The sequence below is a fragment of the Camelina sativa genome, chromosome 13 (assembly GCF_000633955.1).
Source record: "Camelina sativa cultivar DH55 chromosome 13, Cs, whole genome shotgun sequence".
In the NCBI taxonomy this organism is placed as follows: Eukaryota; Viridiplantae; Streptophyta; class Magnoliopsida; order Brassicales; family Brassicaceae; genus Camelina; species Camelina sativa.
Genome location: NC_025697.1, coordinates 18,062,139 through 18,069,905, shown reverse-complemented (window position 1 = coordinate 18,069,905; position 7,767 = coordinate 18,062,139). Strand labels below are relative to the sequence as shown.

The 7,767-nt window shown below is 35.2% G+C and overlaps 1 long non-coding RNA gene across 1 annotated transcript; it reads left to right on the top strand.

The window, feature by feature from the left end:
• On the top strand, window positions 5,203–7,433 carry LOC104737027. Its single transcript, XR_759683.1, has 3 exons — window positions 5,203–5,519; window positions 7,065–7,121; window positions 7,222–7,433. It is a non-coding gene; the product is annotated as an uncharacterized LOC104737027 (long non-coding RNA).

Sequence of the window (7,767 nt, the reverse complement as noted above, 5' to 3'; positions counted from 1 at the left end):
CTTTTGTTTAGAGTTTTTTGTATACACCTTCCTGCGTTTTTTTTATGTGTTTTACGTTTTAGAGAATTGTTTGTTTTGATGATGTGTAGAGAAAGTGAAGTGGATTGGTGTGTTTATGTAAAGAGAGAAGAAGCCAACAATATTGGATTTGGATGTGAAGTTGGGGAGTTTTAAAAATAGAAACCAAGAGGCGTTTGGCTGGTGGTTTGATACATTTTCCTCTTGTCTGGATATTGTAAATGACGGTTTTAGCCTTTTTTAAGGGAACAATGTCTGGAAAGCCACAATCGGGGCAAAAAAAATTTACAATGCCAGTGCTCTAATAATTAATTTCCGGATGAATATTTTTAATGGACAGAAATTATGAAAAGACTAAAAAACCTAACAAAAATCAAAAAACTACAAACCCAACCAGAGAATCCGATCCAAGCTTATATCCGACCCAAAAACATAAATCAGTTCGGATCCATCCCAATCCGATAATTGAAAACAGTACACTATTGTACTAGTTATACCTTCTGAATCACATAATTGAAAACAATATATAATTGTACTAGTTGTACCTTTCGATATACTTAATTGAAACAATACACAATTGTAATAGTTGTATCTTCCGAATTACTTAATTGGAAAACAATACACAATTGTACTTAACTGAAAACAATACATAAAATTCCGAATACATGTCGATGACCAGATCCCGTCAATACCAAAATCTTGTTTCAACATCAATCGAATCAAGGGTGTTGCAAATTTTTTTCCAAATCTATGCCACAAGTACGCTTGTTCTTCTTTTCCTCTTTCGGCGACGTTCTCCAGCAGATGGAAACCAAGTTTCTTGAGTTCTTCCACTTTTTGGTGTATAATCCGGCGGTTTTGCAGACATGGCCTCAACTTCTGCAGGAACATTCCAATAAGACACATGTGGAACTTAATAAATTGTTCTATAATATGCCAAAGCCCACATCTCTATCAAGTAATACTTAGAGCATAGACCATAGATGTTGATATCAGCTGTTCTCCATTCATTCCTCATGAGCTTTCTCGCTGCGGCTATAACATGTACACAAGGGTACTTGTCTATGTCAAAACATCTGTAGGAGCATCTTTTCAGCTTCAAATCAACCAAATAAGTCACACCATCAAGTCCAATTACGCTATATTCAAGCTCCAAACTGTTAAGCTCAGTCACGGACAACTTTGCTGCAGTTGCACATCGCTCGTGCAATATATTCTCCATATATGGCACCACATGTGTTGTGTCGGGAGCAGAAGCAGCCTCTTCCCTATGTTTGTTGAACCATTCAGAGATTTTCTCGACAATTGCATCAATCATAGGTCACAAATGTAACTTCCTTGTAGGTCGAAATGTACTGTTTAGTGATTCTGCTTGATTGCTAGTAACTATTTTGTACTTATCTCCTTCAAATTGGCACATTGCCCATTTGTCAATCTTGGTTCTCTCATCTAGAAATTTAGCTGCTTTTGGGAACCTGCTCCTAAAATCAGCATACTCTTTGTCGAACTCAATTTTGGTATAAAGATTAGCACAGTCCCTGAATTTTTCTGCGGCGATATCCTTGTCATGCGTAACCTTATCTTTTATGTTTTGCGACAAATGCCAAACACAATTGCAATGATATTCGCTCGGGTACAAATCCACCACAGCCTTGATAATGCTTGAATGTCTGTCACTTATAAAAACCAATCCAGGAATATCCGGTATAACGCTTTTCAAGTTTGTCAAAAACCAGTTCCAACTATCATTATTCTCACTATCAATTACACCAAAGGCAAGGGGGTATTGGTGTTGATTAGGATCCTGAGCTGTTGCAAAAACTAACATACCACCATAGACAGTCTTAAGGAAAGTTGCGTCCATAACTATCACTTTCCTCATTGCACTGAACCCTTCAATGCTAGCGCCCAAAGCGATGAATATGTACTTGAACCTATTTTCTTCATCCAATTTCAAACTTGTTACTGACCCAGGATTGACCTCCCTTAACATGTGAAAATAAGAATACAACATCTTGTAACTTGTTTCAGGCTCCCCCGAACATCACTAACATGTTGTTTTTTTCCTCTCAAGGCGGTAGAGTAGGAACAATCCAAACCAAGTCTTCCTTGAACAAGAGTTATGATATTTTTCGGAGTCGGTGTATCAAACTTACCTGGATAGTCTGTATGCAAAACACTTGCTACCAATCGTGGTGTGCCTTTTTGTTTGACATAACTTGTACTCTCAACACACCGAGAGCATGTATGCATCTTTCTATGTACCCTAACACTCCAAAAATATGATTTCTCAACTTTTGCAACTAGTAAGTACCATTTGCAACCTATTGCAGCTTGAGTACATCGTACCATAAGTCGCGTCGGTTCTGACTTAACTGCCTTGACACTAAAACAATTCTCATTTGAAGCTCTGTTTAACAAATCCCAAACCGCCTCCTTAGAAGCAAATTCTTGGTCTATTTTCAAACCCATAACATCTTCCCATTCTTTAACAACATGCACTTTTTCTTTAAATGAAAGCTCAACATATTCATGCCTAACATCCACAAAGTCATCCATCGGGTGATCCACATCCACAATTTCTTTACCTGATACATTCTCACAATCATCATTATTAGCATTCTCCATCAACTCCTCAATGATCGGTTCATTCTGTTGATCCCCCTCTTTGTGAATAGTCAAGATTGTTGCATCATTAACTACATCATCAACTCTACCATTGGATTCCAACACCACATAATTAACACCATATGAACTTCCTCGCTCTGCTCTTGAAAGTTGCTCGCCCCCCTCCATAAGTTCTGACTCACCAGATAACTCCACACGCAAAACTGGTCTTAACCCATCTTTATCCAATGAAGTTAAAAATACATAAACATCCTCTTCATCGCAAATATTTGACTCTCTTCGACCTTCACATAGACTGTAACTCAATCTCACCATTCTTGTGGCTCTATCTAATACAATCTTCTTACAGATCTTATCCAATAGCACTGAATAAGTTATCTTCTCTAACGATGATGTCTTCAACAATACAACATATAAAGAGCTTTTGGAAATCCACTCATGCTCTACTGAATATGATCCTCTATAGTGAAAATGTACGTTTACTAGGATGTTCTTCTTCATCGACACCTGAAAATAGAACAAACTATATAACAATTACGATTTCCAGAAACAACTATAACTCATGTGTACTAGCTGTCCCAAGTTGTCCTAAAAACAGTAACAGTGGAACCTTCGTCCGTCTGCAACTTTCGTAACATCCAATAACATCTACCAACTGGGAAACTACACTCCCCACTATAAACAATACAATTACCCAACTACATTCTAATAATTACCAATGCATATAAAAATCCATTCCATAATTTTAATTTCACTCATCTCACATTCTTTCTCCAATTGTGGATGATAGGAGAATTATTATTTTGACTTACCAACTGAAAGATCGGGGGCAGCGACTGACATGTGGGGTAATTCAAGCAACACAAGTTGAAGAGATCGGAAATGGAACTGAACAAGAAATCGGGGAAATGGAACTAAACAAGAAATCGGGGCTCGTTTTAATTTCTCACCCTTAGATCTAGAAACGGGTTGGATCGGATAGAGAGGGGAAGCGGGTGGATTCAGAACTGATTTTTTTATCTTTTATTTTAAATCAATTATATTTCCTTCTCCTTCATTAAGGGTAATTCAGAAATATCACATACTTCTATGGCATACAGATTAAACACTGGCATGCCAGATTTTTTTTTTTCTTTTATGGCATTTTGACATGTTCCCCCATTTTAAGAAGCAACTGGATAAAGGAGTAAAATTGTGAATTTGATAGCTCATTGATTAAATGAGTGTGCCACTATGTATGCGCACCTCGGCACCTGGTTTGTTTGTGCCTTAGTGGGATTTTTTCGGTGTATCTCGTGTTTTGTCATACCTTCCAAAATGGTTTTTTTTTTACCACTTGGACCAATATATATATATATATATATATATATATATATATATATATATATATATATATATACAAAAAATCAAAATCACATTGCCATTGCCATCCAAAAAGAAAAATAAAGCATAACCACAATGTTCTGTGCAAATAAACAGCCAAATTCGAGAAAAAGTTTCTCCCTCCATTTTTATTTATTTGTCATTCTAGCCATAACTTTTTGGTTCAATTTACTTGTCATTCTCAGTTTTCAATGCACTTTTTAATAGAAATTATCTTATTTACCCTTCACTATATAAATAAAATATTAAATGCTTAAATTTAATGTTCAAATAAAGGTATAATAGACTATTTATATATTTCTTAATATGTGTGAAACAACCTAGAATGACAACTAAAAACCCCAGAAGGAGTATTAGACTTTCAGTCCCGATAGAATCAAATAGTAACTAGAATTATTAATGTTTTTACCGTATTATAAAGAAAAATATTTTTTTTTTGGTATATATGGAGAGATTTGTTCTGTTTTTCTTCCTATTTTCAATGAATATTTATTTTTATTATTAAATACAATAACATTTTATAATTTAAAACTTAGTTTTCGAAGTTAGTAACTCATGTGATAGTGATACAGTCATTTTTATCCATTAACTATTTTGTTTCAACAAATTTAAAAATTAAGTAGATAATTATAAAAAAAATATTTTTTAAACAACATAAAAACATAATTTTTATTTTAAGTTATAAATTTTATAAAAATAATAAGGAAATTATTATACAATTAATTAATCTGATACCATAATTAAAGAAAATCTATAGTTAATTATTAATGAGATAATTGCTTTTTGTAGACCTTTATTTGGTCTTGAATGTAGACCCTATTCGATATTTGAAAAACATAACCACTAAAGCACATATATATTATTTACATGTAACTTAAAGCACATATATATTATTTACATATTATACATATATTTTTCTTTTAGTTTCTTGGCATAAAAAATTTGAAAAAATACTAAATTTATATGAATTTTTGATAAATTTAAGATAATGATAAATTCTCTCAAAAAAAATTTGGACGAACTTAATAAAAAAAAAACGGCAGCAATAAAATAGGCAAAAGTGTCATTGTCAACCTTAATTAGTCACTCTTAAGGCCTTCTCTATCGGTAGGTTTTAAGAGGGGATATAACTGAAAAGAAGAAAAAAATAAATCAGAAACAAAGAAAAAAATTAAGAGGCTCTCTTATATAGTATACTGGATTTGATAATAAGAGACGGTACGTGACACTTATTTATTGGACAAATTCGATTGATTATTTTCTTTCTCTTCCTCTCTCCCTCTCTTTGTTTATCTGTCTCTCGATCGAAGTCGTGAATTGGCTATGGAAGAAGATGGAATCAAAGAAGATGGAATCAGAGGAGATTCGGGTCGGAGGATATTTTTGATGGTCGATTGATTTTTATTCTTTCTCTTCCTCTCCCTCTCTCTCCCTCGATTGAACTCGGAGGAGATTGAATTCAGAGATTGCCCTTCGCCTTTTTGATTCCGGTGAGTTTTTCGATTTCTAATCTCCTCATTCAATTTTTTTTTTTTGTTTTTGGTGTAAATTGTTCCAAAACATTGGATTGTCGTGCATATGATTCTCTGTTTTTATTGGTGTTTGTGTGATCAACTTTTGAACTTTCGAACTGGGTTTGGTGGCTTGAAGGTGTTTCATGTTTGTTCTTTTCGCAATTGGCTAAATCCCAAACCGAGAATTCACAATTTCAGAGATGCAAGAGATAGTATGAACTAGTAAAACGATGTAGATTCTGAAGATGTTGTGTTGAATGAAGTTTTATAAGGTTTAGAACATGTGGTGAAATTTCTACTAAGTGGCTGTAATGGATGAAACATGGATAGAGAGATACATCATAGATGTCACAGTGATGGTGCAATAGTTTAGACAAAGATAGTGGACAAAGCTGATACGAAGGATGAAGTATTACTTGATACATATGTTGGTAGAGCAAAGCTTAAGTAGCGTTTGGTGATCGTGCTGACACAGTGATTGACACAAAGCAGAGAAGAAGATAAGGTGTTGAATCAAGAACTCTGCAGTTAGATATATCAGAGGAGCAGTTAGATGTATCAAACGTCTGAAGCAGTTCTTGTACTTGTCCGACGTTAATACATGAAGTAGTACAAGAAGCTGAATTGAAGAGTTTGAGTACAGAAGCTTAAGGCCGACTTGGACAAGCCAAGTAAGCCAAGTGGCGGTTGTTGAGCTGGATGAACATCTTGAATGGAAGATTCAAGATGGGATCATGGAGAGAAACTTTCCTTTTTGTTGTATAATAGGAATTTCCTTTTTGTTGTATAATAGGAAATTCCTATTTGTTGTATAATAGGCAAATTGTCAATCCTAGGGGTTGTACAATTGTTAATCTCTCAATTCCTATTTGTTGTATAATAGGAAAGTTGCTAACCCTAGGGGTTGGGCAATTGATATAATACTGAGAAGGCGCTTCATGAAGACTTGCGCGCTTCAAGGTAGTTTCAAGAGATGCACACAAGATGTGTGGTGTCGCCCCATCAACAAGATAGAGATATCTTTTGATGGTTTTGTTGCAGATCTACACTAGTCGGAAAAGACAATTAGTGGTAGTCTTCTTTCATTGTAATTCTAGGAAAGAGTGGTGGTTGCCATATAGCAATTGTAGGTTGCAGCCTTTTCTAGTGAATGAATTCTGGACTAGGTCCCGGGGATGTAGGTTATCCGAACCCCGTTAACAAAACTTGTGTCTTATTTACTTTATGCTCATACATACTCAGAGTCGATCATACACGTAATTAGACTTAGCCACAAATATGTGTTTTCAGATTCGTCTCAAAAGAAGGTTTCTTCTCTTTCTGGTTTTATATGTTCGTGTGTGAATTTAGGAACATAATTTGTAACTTAGATGGAGGAAATCTCAAGTGCTTTGGTTTTGAAGCAATCTCTTTGCTTATTAGGGCTTTGTGAAAGTTTCAACCTTTAATGCTCCGATGGAAAGAAGTTCTAAACTTTGTTTTGTCTTTTGCTGTCTTTGGTAACTTTTAAAAACCTTGTAGGTGGCTGTTGGGTATTGATATGTCTGAATCCAAGGACCACTCTCCGGGAAAGACTGAGTGAGTTCATTACCAAGTTTCTATTTTGCTATTCCCTTTGGTTTAGCTGATTGATTATATGACTATGAGCTCTTGTTCTTTGTTTTCCTTTGTAAAACAGATTCGTCCCTGAAGCAGACCCGACATGCCATGAAAAGAAACTTAAAGGTTCGAGAATGATACATCAACTGAAAACCAGTAGATTTGGTCAGAGTCGAAGTGATCTGATCAACGTAGTGAGGCAAACTATGGAGAAGATGCTCTCAGAACTTTCTGCAGGGGATAAACTACAGGAGCGATTGGCTAAAGCGTTGTCATTGGTAGATTTATCACTTAAGCNTCAGGAGCGAGAAAAAAAAAAAAAATCAGAGAGGTGGTTTGTGATCAGAATCATGTCGAGGAAGAGAGGAAATTTATCAATCTGAGTTTGCGTACAGAATCTTGGTCCAAAAATCTAGTATAATCACATCAGGCCCAGAANTGTAAGGTCAGGTTTCCTGAGCTGAAAAGATTGCATCTTTTTTTAGACCCGGAAGCTGAAGGAGGAGGTAAACAAATCTTCCTTTCACTTCCTAACTCCCCCCTTGATATCTAGTTTTCTATTTATGACATATATAACTGTTTGGACAGATCAAGTTGCAAAATGNGTAGACTTTTTCTCTGGTTC